Here is a 15,919-nt window from a genome sequence, read left to right as displayed (position 1 = left end):
ATTTTAAATTTTATTTATATATTTTGTTTTGAAATAATAAATAGTTCCCAGTAAACATCTGGACACACCTTAGCATTTTGTTAATTGGTTTAAAAAATGAGGGATGTCTCTTTTAACTTGGAAAATATAATACAAATATTGCCCTTTTATTTAATCAGTTTTTGCTGTCTATTTTGAGTTTATGTAAAATTTTACACTTAGTGCTTATTGTTTATGTGGGGTTTTTTTAAAGGTTTGCTTTCATTACTGTGTATCACCTCATGAAAGTAGTAAAATATTTCTGTGAATTCAGACATTTCCAAGTATTGTTCATTATATATCTTACAAGAATATACTATTACCTTCATATATCATAAGGCATTCAAACAATCCCCAATCATTGGGCACATTTTTGCTTTCTCAAATAACTCTGCTATGGATGTATTTGTAAACATAGGTCTTTTCTTTCTATTAATAATCTCCTTCGAGTATAGTACAAATAGTTAAATCTCTAGGCCAGCAGATAAAAAGAGATTCATAAATTTTCTTACCTATCTCCAAATCATTTACCACAATGATTGAACCAATGTATAGATCCACCAGCAAATAGCATATGTAGCTTCCCCAGATTTCTCCAGCAGTGAGTTTTCCCATCTTTTAGCATCTTGCCTAGCATCCATTATATGAAGTGGTGGTAATTTTAGCTTAAATTTCTGTTATTGTTAATGATATCCACATTTTTAAGTGCTTATCAAAAGTTTACATTGTTCCTATTGGAAAAAAAATTTGTCTATAATCTTTGACCACTAATTTATTAGTAAATGGCTATTCTATTTATAATAATTATATATGCAGCTATTTAGTAATATAATGCTTGGATTTTGTTTATTTTTTTTACTAAAGGATGTTTTCTCATGATTCTAATCACATTGATTTTATCTGATAAAACTTTTAAATTATACATTTGAATTTTTAATTTTCCCTGTTATGATTTCTTCTCTCTTATATTTGCTTTAAAATTGTCCCTCAACTCACAACAAAGGCATAACTTTTACTTTTCAAACATTCTATAATATAATTTATATTTGATTTAGCTTATTTATACATTTGAATAAAAATATATCAGATGTATGTAAAATAATGGCTTATATATTCTCTTTAATGGGTCAAATAAAATATTTGGTTTTATTGCAGGCCAGGAATAAGGAATATAATTTATTGCAACATTTGGTAATTCCATATTTCAGTGCTTATAAGTAGTTACAGAAAGGTCACCATAAAAGTAATTATACTTTAGGCACCAAAATAAAAGGTAATGAACAAAGAATTTAGCATAAATCTCCAAATTAGAATGTGTAATTTTATTGAGTGAAGAATGGATTTATTTCTTCTGAGTCTGACTCCCCTCATCTGCTAATTCAGTCTTTTGCTGATGTAATAAGATAAGAAGATGGCAGAATAATGAAAACTTCAAATTAGGAATGAACAATGTGAGAAGTCAAATACATCATAATATCATGAATACTTTGAGAAAAAATAGTAAATAATAAAAGTAGCAAAAACTTAATTCTGTAACAAAAGTGAAACTGATATTTAAATAGAAAGAACACATTTGGTACTGGCTGAGAAACAGAGTAGTTGATCAATGGAATAGGTTAGGTTTATAGGACAAAATAGTCAATGACTATAGTAATCTAATGTTTGACAAACCCAAAGACCCTTGCTTTTGGGATAAGAATTCACTATTTGACAAAAACTGCTGGGAGAATTGGAAACTAGTATGACAGAAACTAGGTATTGACTCATACCTAACACCATATACCAACCAATATAAGGTCGAAATAGGTTCATGATCTAGACATAAAAAATGATATTATAAACAAATTAGAAGAATACAGGATAATTTACCTATGAGATCTGTGGAGACCAAATAATTTATTTTACTCAAATATTAAAACAACATTGCTATTACTGTATACAATGTTCTCTTTGTATTTCATTATTTCATTATTCATTATTTCATGGAATTCTTTTCATGTTTTTCTTAAATCACTGAGTTCATTATTTCTTATAGGATAGTAGTACTCCATGATAGTCATATACCACGACTTGTTCACCCATTCCCCAACTGATAGGCATTCCTGCAATTTCCAATTCTTTGCCACAACAAAAAATGCTGCTATAAACATTTTAGAACAAAGATATATTTCCAACTGAAAACAAGGTCAAATCAAAAAGCACACTTCCCTTTCATATGTAACACAGTGTAACAAAATTATTAGAATATTCTTATACTTGCATATGAGCTAAGGAAAAATTTTAAAAATAGACAATGCCTGGCACTCACTGTTTCAGTATAGTTCAGAAATCACCCATCTAGATCAGTAATCCTATAGGCATATTCTGACTTAGAAATTCACCTATTAACATAATTTATATTTAAGTATTTTTATTAACTTTGTTAAATATTTTCCAATTATATTTAAATCTAGTTCAGGGCATTCAGGAGTGAAGGGGAGTCCATGTTGTTAACACCTCTCATCTAAAGAAGACTTCTCAGAAATAAACCACTTGAGAATATACTTCATCACAATGTTGCTGAAAGAAAATAAGGTTCTGTCCTAAAATTTCAAGAGGAAACACTTTAACTAAAATGAAATAAATGAAAAAGGCACTAGTATCTGGTAATAATGTGAAGTGATATTCTAATAACAGAAATGTTCATGCTAATTCAATTCAAAAAATATGTCAAAAGATTCTGGAGATATCCTCTTTTTTCCAGACCTAAGAGCCAGAAAACAGTCAGTCTCTTGAACTAGACATAACAATAATCCTTTGCCTTCTGGATGATATCCTCTGGCAAAGTGTATTGCTTGGTCCACCACCAGGTGTTCACTAAGGTATTTAGTTCCCCCTGTTTCCCAGGGCCTTCTGTCATAGATTTACAATCCCCATCCCTTGTACTGTACTCTTATTCCCATCACTGAACTCTAGTCCTGTGTCCACCAAGTAATTATGACCTCCAAGACTTAAGGCAATGACTGTTCCCACAGGACCTACGAATGCCTGTATTGTCTCAAGAAATGCCAACTATGAGGACTGTCTCAAGACCTAGGCATGATTGTGTTGTGGACCAACCCCTTTCATATATAAATGGCCCTAGCATCAGCAGCCTTAAACTCTCCTTCGTGTGTGAAGGAGATGGGAGTGATGGGAAGAAAGGGAGTACGGAGTGGGGACAGGACTTTCACTTTCCTCCCCCTAAATTAAACGTATGTTTGTGTTTAACTCTTCTGTCTGATCTGCTCTATTTCTGCTCTGGCCACCCACCACTTCCATTCCAGTTGATATTAATTGGTTTGAAAACTGGGATTGGACATAGAACAGGATCAAATAGTCTTTCCTACACTAGGAAGAATGGACTAGGTGCCACTGGAAATTTATTTCTTCTGAGTCTGACTCCCCTCATCTGCTAGTTCAGTCTTTTGCTCTTACTGGTTCAGCCTTTCTTTCTTGACTTGGTTCATCCTGGATGACTCTGGTAAGGCATTTTTTTCCTGTAACTCCTCTGGTAATTGGTGTTTCCTGCATGTGTCTGGAATTTCTTCTGGTTTTTGTCTAAATTTTTTATTTACTGCATGCCACAGCTAGATGTGTATATGTATGTGTATAATCTGTTTTGTTATTTCTTGGTCTCTCATAGCTTCACTGGCTTCCCCTTGCCCAATTATAATTTTTAAAAATTTATTTCCATCTTTGGAACTCTGTATGTCAACTTGGTTTTAAGATATCATGGGGAAATCCAGGTGGCGATATTTATTATATAATTGGAGTTATAAGCCTGGAGCATTGGAAAGAAGTTGGAAATGGAGATTAGATTTGGCAGTCATCTGTATAAAAGAACAAATTTAGTATTAAACTAGTAATAGTGGAGAGGGGGAAAGAAGGCTAAGGATTATTGTGAAAGGGAGATGTATGACAAGAGTCAGTTACACTTTTTCCAGAGCAAAGACCTTATATTGACCTAATTTTTATATGTCTTTAATCTTTAGGCCAAAATAATTTTACCATAAAGAAAAGCATGGTTTGATATAAATTACCGCCCTTAATATCTAACTCTCTGCACTCTAATTTCATATTCACTATATCTTCCACTTCATAATTTCATCTCCTGGAAGTAGATCTTCCTATCACTTCCTATCCTTGTGAGAATAATCAGGTATAGTTATCTACCTATTATGAGTAAGCCACCTGTGAGAATAATCAAGTACAGTTCTTGAGGAGCAGCTATATTCTCCATGGTAAAGTACTAATTGGTTTATTAATCAGTCTCTTATGAATTTTTTAAATGAAACCTTTCCCAGAGCTGTATATTTTTAATGAGCATATATACAAATGCTGGGGCAACTTGGATGAAATGTAAGTTTTTATTGTCTTTGAGTTCCTCAGTGTTTATTTCTCTTTGCATCAAAGTTGAGTATCATGATGATCTCAGGTATAATGCTGGCTAAAGAAGTTATATAGCAAAAAAAGTTCAAATTGGTTAAAGTCCTAATGTTTCTTTTCCTGAATGCTGATAAAAATCAAGTTTTGTTACCTGCAGATTTGAGGACTAAACTATCAACTTCTAGACCCTCACTACCACAAGAGCCCATGTCCACCAAATCAAAAGAGATAAAATGAAATAATGATTTTCAGTATTTTTTAAATCTCGAGGTTAATGGAAAATCTCTTTTAAGTCAAGGAAAATACTAAGGCTCTTTCTTTTAAAAAAAACCTCAGCTTCTAAATGACATCTTTTCCATCTTTTGGTCTATTTAACACTAAATTCTCCTGCCCCTTTATGCCAGACTTGTCACATAAACACTGTCATGAAATGAATACAAGGCCTGGTCAATCAATCAACCAATATTTAAGTGCCTACTATGTCCACATACTGTGCTAAGCTGTTGGGCTATCAAAAATATATATATAAGGCAATTCCCATCCTCAAATTGCTCACAATTTAATTGGGTAAACACTATGCCAACAATTATGTACAAAAAAAAAAGCTGTACATGGGATAAATAGTGGGGAAAACCCACAGCAGCAAGGTATGGATCTAATAGGAATTGGGTTTGGGATTGTAGAAGGTAGAACTTCAGCGAGACTTAGTGGAAAATAGGGAAACCAGAAAGCAGAGGTGAAGAAGGAAGATATTCCAGGAATCAAAGACAATCAGAGAAAATGCCCAGGATTTGAAAATGTTATAGAAAGGAGGCCAATGTCATTGGATCAAGTAGTGTATGGAAGAATCTAAGATATAAGAAAACTGGAAAGATGGGAAAGGTCAGAAAGGGACAAGTTTGAATACTAAATAGATATTATATTTGATACTGGAGGTTAAAATTTATCTGTCATCTAAGTTTATTGAATAATAGGTGGAGATAACATGGTAAAACCTGTACTTTAAGCAAATCATCTTAGTGACCGTATGGAGTATGGACTATCATATGAAAAGACTTATGGAGTGCAAATCAATCAGCAGGCTATTGCAATAGTCCAGAGGGTAGGAGATTAGATCAAGATGTAGGTACTATCATCAAGGAGGTAGCAATATCATAGAGAGAAGAGAATGTACTGGAAAATATTACAAAGGCAAAATTAGCAAACCTTGGCAATAGATTAGATATGGAGGAAGAGAGAGGCATTATAGAGTTGAGGGTGTTAACAGTATTTTACTGTGTCAATATTAAAACTGAGAGCCTAAGACACTGCAAAGATGGTAGTACCTTAGGCAGTAATAATGAAGTTTATAAAAGGGGAAATTTTAGGAGAAAAAAGTAAGTGCAGTTTTGGACATACGAGTTCAAAAGGTTTGCTGCACATTTCTGTTTAGTAGGCAGTTGTAGATGTGAAACTAGAGAACAGCAGATTAGGGTTGGACAAATATTTTTGAGAATCAGCATCACAGAGATGGTAATTGAATCCAGAGAAGCTGAAAAGATCATGAAATGAAACAGAATAGAGGAAGAAAAGAGGGCCAGGAAGAGAAAACTGGGGCATATCCAGAGTTAATGGATATAACCTGAATGAAGATCTAGCAAAGGAGAAAAAAGAGAGATCAGATAAGTAGGAGAAGAACCAAGAGAAAGTAGAAATCCAAAAACTTAGAGAGAAGAGAGCATCAAGAACAACACACCTTTGAATTTAGCCATCAAGAGATTATAGGTTACTTTGGAGAGAGCAGTTTTAGTAGAATGATGAAGTTATGATTTCTTACTTCTTAGCTCCATAAATTTCTTTAACCCTGGATATGAGTTTACTCACCTGTAAAATAAGGAGAAAATATACTGCTTCCTCCTAACATTTAGTGAGGTATTAAATGAATACCAAAATGGTTTTCAAACATTCAAGAATTAGAGAAATGTAAACTGTTGGTTATTTTTCATTGTTCCACAGTAGTTCTAAGAACCATTTTACATAAAATATGTGAAAGAATTTTAAATGTATAAAATGCTGCTGATGATATTACTATCATTCCAGATTCCATTTTCTCTATAGGAAGCAACATAATCAAAATAGACATTATTCACTCATTCAAATAGTTTTATACAAAAGGTAAGAACTTGAAAAGACTTACAAATTGTGTTCTGATCTAATGAACTTTAAACTAGGGTCTATGGTCTTCTGGTGGGAGTAGGGAGGCAGAAAATGTCTCCAGTGGATGTGGAAGCACACAATCAGAAGGCATGAGTCTATCAAATCAATCATCCCATAATCAATTCTGGACTTATTTTAAAAATAAAACACACCAATCACTTTAACACACACACTTATTCTGTCCCCTCCCACCATCAGCTTTCCAGAACTGTCTACAGCATAATTTCTCAGGAAAATTACATCCTAACTTAACCTAGGAATCTGAAACAGATGCACTGACAAAATGTCCTGCCTCTCTCCTTCTCAATCCATAGCATCCCCAAACTATATATCTCTATCACCTCTATTCCTATACCTACCATCTTGTGGCTGCCCATGGCACTGTATCTCACTCTATAATAATTTATTTAATGACTAAGCTGCTCTCTTTCCCAGCCTCACGGACATGTTTTGACAAATGCATTAATATTTTTATTAGTGGAAAACTGAGTACAAGATGACTGAGCAGGGAGAAGTTATAATTACATTATTTTCCTCTACCTTTATTTCTCCACTTGCAATGATTGAACCACTGATCTCTAATCTAAGAAGTCCTTGTCTTTCTCAGTATGTTTAAATACTAAGTCAAATGAAACAGTTCTCTTCGAAGTTATCACTTTTCTTAACTTAAATCTGATGGCCTTTTTTCCTTTTTTGTTCTTTCTGACTTTGCAGCACTTCACTGTTGATGTCTCTTTTGTATATACATATATTATTATTTCCCTTTTGGTTCTTCATGATATTATTCTCTCTTGGCTTTCTTTCTATCTCTTAATTTATTCTTTATTGCTTTCTTTTGCTAATTATCACCAGCATCATATTTCCTAAATATGATTACTCCAAATTACTCCAAAGCTCAGTCCTACACCATTTTCTCTTCCCTCTGCACTTTCTTTCACTTGGTGATTACATCAGCTCCTGTGGAATTAGTCTCTTTGCAGAACTTCCAGATATATGTAACTACTCTCTCTCTCTCTCTCTCTCTCTCTCTCTCTCTCTCTCTCTCTCTCTCTCTCTCTCTCTCTCTGTCTCTCTCTCTCTCTCTCTCTCTCTCTCTCTCTCTCTCTCTCTCTCTCTCCTCTCTCTCTCTCCAAACCTCAAGTTCCAAATCATTAGCTGACTTTCAGAAAATTTGATGTTTTATAGGCATTCCAAATGTAACATGTCCAAAACAGAACCCATTACCTTTTCTTCAAAACTCTTTTCTGAAATTTTCAATTCTGTTGAAGACAATACCATTCTACTAATCATTCATATTAAAAACCCTGATGTTTTCTTTGATGTTTCACTTTTCCTAATCCTACATATCTAATTGGTTTATCAAATATCACCATTTCTACTTCTACATCATCAACTCTCTCCTCTGGTCACTATTCTCTACTCAAACAACCCCTACTCTAATACAGGTCATCATCATCTCTCAGACTGTTGAAATAATTATGTTAGTCTCCTTGCTTCAAGTTTCTCTCATTTCTAATTTTTATTCTACCTAGCTGGCAAAGCAAATTCCATAAAGCACAGGTAAGTCTTGTGATTAATTCTAGGGCCAAATATTTATATATTATTTTTTAAAATTTATAATTAAAGAGTATAACTTATATAAGCTATATAATAGTTATAATTATTACTAGAGTGCATGTTTATATTATTTACAATTGTGTATATATCAATAATCAATAATATGTATAAGTTTGTATATAGTTTAGCAGTCACAGAAGTTCCTGTATTTACCTTCTGATTAGTACTCATATAGAACAATTTACCCACATAGCCTTACTTCTAGCTCACTTTAGCAATAACAAAAAAGAGTAGAGCAGAATTACTAAAATAAATATTCTCTGGTTTATACATGCAGATTAAATCATTCAGATCTATGAATGAAATACTACTGGATTTCAAATTTTTTCTTGTTGGTTTTGAGAATATGTGCTTATTCTATGGAATCCATAAGAAAATGTATTAGAACTTTCAGAAAAATGCAATGTCTTTGCTAATACATATACTTTCTCCTCAAAATCCATAAATACTTATTTCAGTTATTTTCATCAACCAACTTGTTACAGAATTTCACATAAGTGCAGTTACTAATTAGGTTCATTAAATGCAGTTATATTTACAATTTTATCTCCATTAGTTTTACTGTATTTCACCCAACTTAATTAAAACTGAATCTAAATAATTGAAAAACAAAGATGAAATAGATGCTGTTAGAAAATAAAAGCATTTCATTAACAACAAAACAGAGCTACATAATACTACCATAATACTACATAATACTAGTAATTAAAATATCTCATTTTTTTGAGAAATTGAACCTAATTTTCCCTTTGATATGCCTGCCTACCTATTTTAATGCCATCATAAGTAAAATGATATTTTATTTATAATACTGTCTAACTGATAATATCGTAGTAGAGTTTTAATTTTTGTGACTTTTATCAAGTCAGCAATATTTCTGTTTCTCCAAAAACTGATAGGGTGTTGATATAACAGCACTTAGCAAGTAGACCTCAAATATTATATACTAATAGTGATGATGATAATAAGGAAATTACTTGAAACATAGTATATTAAGCTATAATAATTGTGACTACAGTAATATAAAGTGAGAAGAACTGTCAATAAAATTGTGTGTATATGTATTCAGGATTTATAAATTTGGTCAAGTCTTGAGATATTTTTGTCATTATTGATCTTACTATCAAAGAAGGAGGTTTCCTGTTTGTTTATCATGGGATACAAAGTAAATAATTTTGAATACACTATATTAAAAGGTTTTTGCACAAAGTCAGTACAGCCAAGATTAGAAGGAATGTCTGATAAAGTCCTCAGTTTTCAAATATGTAGGTAGCTGAATCAAATTGAGAAACACAGAAATGGAGATGGAGAAGGAGAGAGAGAGGAGGAGGAGAGGAAGAGGGGAAGAAGGGGAGGGGAGAGAAAAAGGGGGAGAGAACCAGCAGTTTTTCTTTTCCAGAAGAAATAAAAGCTATTTCCAATCATATAAAAATACTCTAAATCACTATTGATTGAGGAAATGCATATAAAACAATTCTGAGGTATCAGGTCACATTGATTAACATGATAGAAAAGAAAAATGACAAATGTTGGAAAAAATAGGACATAGGACACTGATGCACTATTGGTGAAGTTATAAACTGGCCTGGTCATTCCCGAGAATAATTTGAAACAATGCTCAAATATAATACCACTACTAGAAAGAGATGGAAAGGAAAGGAAAAGGACCTATGTGCAAAAAAACATTGATGCCAAAGAATTGAAAATTGAAGTGATGCCCATCAATTGGGGAACTGTTCAACAAATTATGATATATTACTGTGATAGAATACTATTGTATGGACAAGAAATGATAAATTCAGCAAAACCTGGAAAGATGTATATGAACTGATATACTGTGAAGTGAACAGAACCAGGAGATTCCACATAATAACAGCTATATTATAAAAATGATTAACTGGAACACCAAGCTATTCTGATTAAGAAAATGATCTAATACAATTCTAAAGGACTTCTTAAGAAAAATGCTATCCACCTTCAGAGAGAAAACTAATGAAGCCTGAGTGCAGATTAAAGCATATTTCTTTTTACTTTATTTTTCTTAACTTTTCTTTTTATAGTTCATATAGCTAATATGGAAATATGTTTTAGTGTGATTTCATACAATGCTTACCTCCTCAATGGGTGGGCATGGGGTGGAAAAGAAAATTTGTAACTCAAAAGAATTAATGAATGTCAAAGTATATAAATAAATAATGTATTAAAAATGTTAAAAAAATATATATCAAGGAAGGACTCAAGAAACGAAAGATGCTTATGGCCTCCTGGCTTCTACTCATGGCACTCCACTTTGTGTCTCCTTTTCTTGGAATCTTCTATCTTTCATACTTAGAATGTTCTTTTTCCTAACCACTGCCTCAAGTAATCTTTATATTCTTAAAAATTCAGCTCATATTAACGGTATGGATAGATATACATATATTGTATTTAACATATATTTTAACATATTTAACATGTATTGGTCTACCTGCCATCTGGTGGAAGGGATGGGGGGAAGGAGGGGAAAAATTGGAACAAAAGGTTTTGCATTTGTCAGTGCTGAAAAATTACCCATGCATATTATATCTTATAAATAAAAAGATATAATAAAGGGAAAAAAATCAGCTCACATTTGATTCACTAAATAAAGCTTTCCTTGATCCCCTCAAATGTTAATGCCTTGTTTCATTGAATTGCCTTTTATTTATATTTGTAATTACAAAAGTGTATTGTGGCTCCCTAAAAAAGGGTATACTCCTTGAGATTAATGTCTATTTTATAACTGTCTTTGTATCTGTAGTACCTAGCACAGTACATAACATATAATAAATGATTAATAAATGTTCACTGATTCACTAAGAGTTAGAAGATTTTAAATGACATCAGCAATTAAATTGATCTTTATGTGTGTATATGAGAGAGAAAGAGAGAGAGAGAGAGAGAGAGAGAGAGAGAGAGAGAGAGAGAGAGAGAGAGAGAGAGAGAGAGAGAGAGACACTGGTCTGTGTGCAATCAAATAATTGACTAGTTAAAACAAAAATTAAAATTGATACCAACTAGAAAGATAAAGATGGAAAGATTGTACAAGTCCATGCCAACCTATCTTAATCTTAATGGGTAATTGGATCTGAAAAATGGAAAGCAAACAAAAGTAAAACTATTATAATAGACAATAACTTGGCTTTCTCAATAAGATCCAAAGTCAGGTAAAAAAGATGGTCCTTGTATTCAACCCAGGAAAACCATAAATGGGTAAACAATCCATGTAGCACATATAATGACAAGTAGTTTGAATAAGCAACCTATTGCATTAGTCTACAAGTGTAAATACCCTGGGGAAACACTGAAAACAATGAATGGAGCTGTAGGTAAAAACTGATATGTGAGAATTCACAAAAAAATGTTACTGACTTTAAGAATATTGTAACGAAAATGGGCAAATATGGGAGAGTCCACTAGTCAAAGCACTTGTCCTGGAGTCAGACAAACAATTCAAATCTTGTCTTTCATTCTTTCTACCTTTGGGGAAGTTGCTAAATATTTCTAAGCTTAGTGTCTTAATCTGTAAAATGAAAATAATTTATTAGATTGCTTTTCACATCCCTACTAACTACAAATCTATAATTTTTGATGAGCCTGTATAGAAACAGTAAAGGTTAAGAAGGACATTCCAAGGGCTGTTCTAGTATTCACAAAATACTTGAATCCTTTAACATACTAGATTGAAATTCTATAGTAAATTCCTGGTAATATATTCCCCAAAACAATAAAAATTGTAGAGGAAGTATAAATAATGATGACATCGTGTTCCATCAAATTATCTTGATTTGATGGAGGGATAAATTCAATACCATATGCAAATTGCTTTTCAAATATCAAAATGCTCCATAAATTATTGATAGCTATCAAATTGTCTCAAATCCATAATTATTTCACTTGCTTTGCTCTATCATTTTTGCTTCTAGTTGTTATCCAATTAGTTTTTACATATTACTACTTTAATAAAATATATGAAAACAGACACTATGTTGTTTTCTACATTACTATTAAATGATCTACATTTAGAATAGATAGAACTTGTTTCACTTCAGAATACAGTTGTGCTCCTCATTTTTGGCTGCTTCCCACTTTAAAGATATTGTCATTATTTCCCTACTTTTCCTAAATACAGATGATGAGATGTTCAGTGTTTCAAAGCAACAACCTTTTATAATTCTTTTTTAACCTAATGTTTGTCAATTACTTTTTTTAATGTATTTTCTGCAGAACTTCACATTTCAAAATTGCAACATTTGACATTTTCTCTGCTATCCAGACTGAGAAAGAGATGACAAGAAGATCTTTTTAAGGTAATTAGTTCATTTAAGGCAAGTAATTAACTCTAAGAAGCTTCTTTAAATGTAAAATATAGTTATATGTAACTAAGTAGCAATAACAACCTGCTCCCTTTTTTTTCTATTATGAGTTTTCTTTTTCCTCTATTGAATGCCAATTTAAAAATTGCAGCTAGTTCATTGTGGAAATCTCTATAAGGTTTCTAGTGCTGTATATAATTTTGTTTATGTCACAATAAATAGGTGGGAGAAAGAGAAACTAGTTGATATTATCAATTCATTCATTTTTTGCATTCTAATCAGGGGCACAATTAAAATCACCTTTGTCATCATTCTACTTTATTGCTTAAAAAAAAGGGGGAAAAGACAGTTTCCTATTATGAAACAAGATATTAAGTGGAATTGAGGAGACAATAGTTAAATCTAGTTTAGCATTGATTTAATCCCACAACAAATAATGGTTTTCTAGTGATATAATGATTGGTTTATACTCAATGTGGAGCATATCGGCAGGGACTGAGAGCCACAAAAGAGAAGCTGGCAGAGGCACAGAAGACAAAGAACTGGTGGCAGGAGCTCAAGCTCTGGGAGCCAAGGAGAGAGATAGGGCTCTAAGAAAGCTAATCAGGCCCCAAGAAAACTGAAACTAGAGAACATTACATTTTGGCAACTGAATGTGGGGCTGACCTGATCCTGTGTTCAGGGGAAAAGCCTCCAATCCTGATTTCAGTGGAAAAAGTCTCCAATCCTCATTTCAGTGGAAAAGTCTCCCTGACCCAGAAATAAGGGTAAGTACAAGAAGGAAACTTTGTAAAGGGCTAAAGTAGTATTCCAGTTAAAATGGAACAAATTTTTAGATAGGAGATTTCTCCCTTCTAGGGAGAAACAAGGAAAATTTGTTGAAAACTTGGTTAAACTCTTTAAAAGCCAAGGTTTGTTTGTAACTTGGGAGCAGATCATTGAACTTTTAGAAAAATTACAATACCCATCTCCTTGGTTCTCTAAGGAAAAAGAATTAGATCTACACAAGTGGAAATTAGTAGGACAGCAACTATGTAAATATTACAATGATAATGGGCCTGACTCAATTTCTAAGGAAACACTTTATACATATAATTTAATACAACTGGCTTTAGGAAATTATATAAGTTATAGAATAAGGAAAAGAAGAAAGTGAAGGAGGTAGAGGCAATTGATAAACTAGGTGAAAAGGATGAAGAATCAGATAAAATGGAGTTAAGTACAATGCTGAGTGTGGTGCTTCATAGCAGAAGCCATTAGGGCATTTCCCATCTCATGACCCTCCCTCCTCAATTAACCCTTTATGGATGGAGGGAGAAGGAGGAGGGGAGAGGCAGTAACACAATCAGCACCACCTATGAAGCAGCCTATGACAAAATTACAAAAGGCACTGGTTAAGGCTAAAAAAAAAAAGGACAGGATATATCTGATTTAATAAATGTATATCCTGTGATTGAAGAGCTTGATTCTTCAGCTCAGCAAAGGAGAAGACATGCTCCTTTTGATAAGGAGGAAATTAAGGATCTGAAAAAGGGTTGCACTCTTTATGGGGCTACATCATCTTATGTTAAGAAATTACTAGAGAATTTGACTTATGAACTCTTAACCCCTAGTGATTGGAAATCCATAGCAAAAACATGTTTAGAACCTGGAAAAAACTTGTGGCTTTTGGAGTATAGTGAATTATGTAGGATTCAAGCCCAGCAAAATAGGCAAACCAGAGTTAATATACAAATCACCTTTGACCAACTAGCAGATGAAGATCAATATACAGACAATTCAGCACAGATTAATTATCCCATAGTAGCATATGAGCAAATTGCTGCTGCTGCAATCAAAGCTTGGGGCACCCTCCCAGGAAAAGATCGAGGGAAAGCCTTCACAAAAATAGAGCAAGGTCCCAATGAACCTTTTCCTGATTTTGTGGGACATTTGCAAACAGCTGTCACAAGAACCATTGGAGAAAATGCAGCTACAAGAATTATGATTAGACAACTGTGCACAAGGTTTGCACAAGAATTATATGGGGATTACACAAAGATACTTCTTTAGAGAAGATCATAAGACACTGTGCCACAGTGGGCACAAATACTTATTATACCCAGACTATGATGAACATGGGAAGACAGGGTCCCTCTTGGCAAGGAACATCTAGAGAGACTCACCAATGCTTTCAATGTGGAAAAAATGGGCATATGAAAGGCCAATGTAGGGATAGAGATAGAGTGAGAAGACAGGGTGAGAGAATAAAATCCAAAACCCTATGTCTATAAGGCAACCGTGGTTTCCACTGGGCCTCAGAATGTAGATTGACCCAGGGAAAGGAGAGGCTCCAAAACCTCAAACAAAAAACAGGTGGCGCATTATGGCAGCCAAGTTTACACCCAGATAATCTTTAGAAATTTAGGATATGATTTATCAGCCAAAAAGCTATCACATGGGAGAAAGGGATTACATGATCAATCAGCCAAAAAGCAATCAGATGGGAAAAAGGGATTACAATTGGGGAGAATACAGGCTTTATAACCCACTGGAAGGGCAGTATCCAGTGCAAGCAACTCCACTATCTTTAGATAATCACCAGGTGATGTGGAAAGATCTAAATGTAAATAGAAATGACTAAATAAGTTAATTGCTTGGGGAAAAGGGTATGCTTGTATTTCTACAGATGGAGAAGGAATCAGATGGGTGCCAATGAGCCATATTCGCCTTGGCCATCAGAAAGACAGAAAAAGAGAAAAAACCTCGAAACAAAGGAGAAGACCCAAGAAACATTTGACACTGAAAGAGCATGACTGATAATAAGACTGTTATAGAACTTCAAAACCTTCAGGAATCATTGGATTCACTGAGATGAAAAATTGTTGATAAGATTGTTACAGATCTTCAAAACCAGCAGGAATCATTGGATTCCTGGCACATGAAGTAATGAATAATAGATTCCTTTTGGACTGTTTCTAGGACTTATGGATATGTATAATTCCTCATGTTGATTCATGTTATTTGTCACATCACTACTAGCCTGTGTTACTATGTGCTTATATAATTTATGTATTATATGTAATACCTCCCATGTTGATATTATGTATACCTGTTTCAAATGAGACCCTTCAGAAACCCGCTAATCTGATTTGATTCCCCATTTCCTTTGGTTTTCATCTTCCTTCCTGAGATGTCATGAAGGGTGTGATCACCTGCCTTTATGTTTTTACACCTTTTTTTGAGGAATCAGGGAAGGCATGATTACTTCCTTTTGGGGGGTTCTCACCTGCTTGAGAAGTCATGGAGGTCATGACCACCTATGTTTGACCACCTATGTTCTAAAAACAAAAGAAAGTGGAAGATGT

At 33.4% G+C, this 15,919-nt stretch overlaps 1 long non-coding RNA gene across 2 annotated transcripts in view; it reads left to right on the top strand.

Annotated features, from left to right (window-relative positions):
- LOC141554948 (uncharacterized) overlaps positions 1-15,689 on the top strand; it is a 98,627-nt gene extending 82,938 nt beyond the window's left edge. For both annotated transcript variants that reach the window (XR_012486012.1, XR_012486014.1), the window contains exons 2-3: positions 12,484-12,566; positions 15,241-15,689. This is a non-coding gene — a long non-coding RNA (uncharacterized LOC141554948). The remainder of the gene's footprint in view (positions 1-12,483; positions 12,567-15,240) is intronic.
- The last annotated feature ends 230 nt before the right edge of the window (positions 15,690-15,919 follow it).

This window comes from Sminthopsis crassicaudata, chromosome 1 (genome assembly GCF_048593235.1).
Source record: "Sminthopsis crassicaudata isolate SCR6 chromosome 1, ASM4859323v1, whole genome shotgun sequence".
Lineage (NCBI taxonomy): Eukaryota > Metazoa > Chordata > Mammalia > Dasyuromorphia > Dasyuridae > Sminthopsis > Sminthopsis crassicaudata.
Note: the sequence above shows the minus strand (reverse complement) of the source record. Positions and strands in the feature narration are given on the sequence as shown.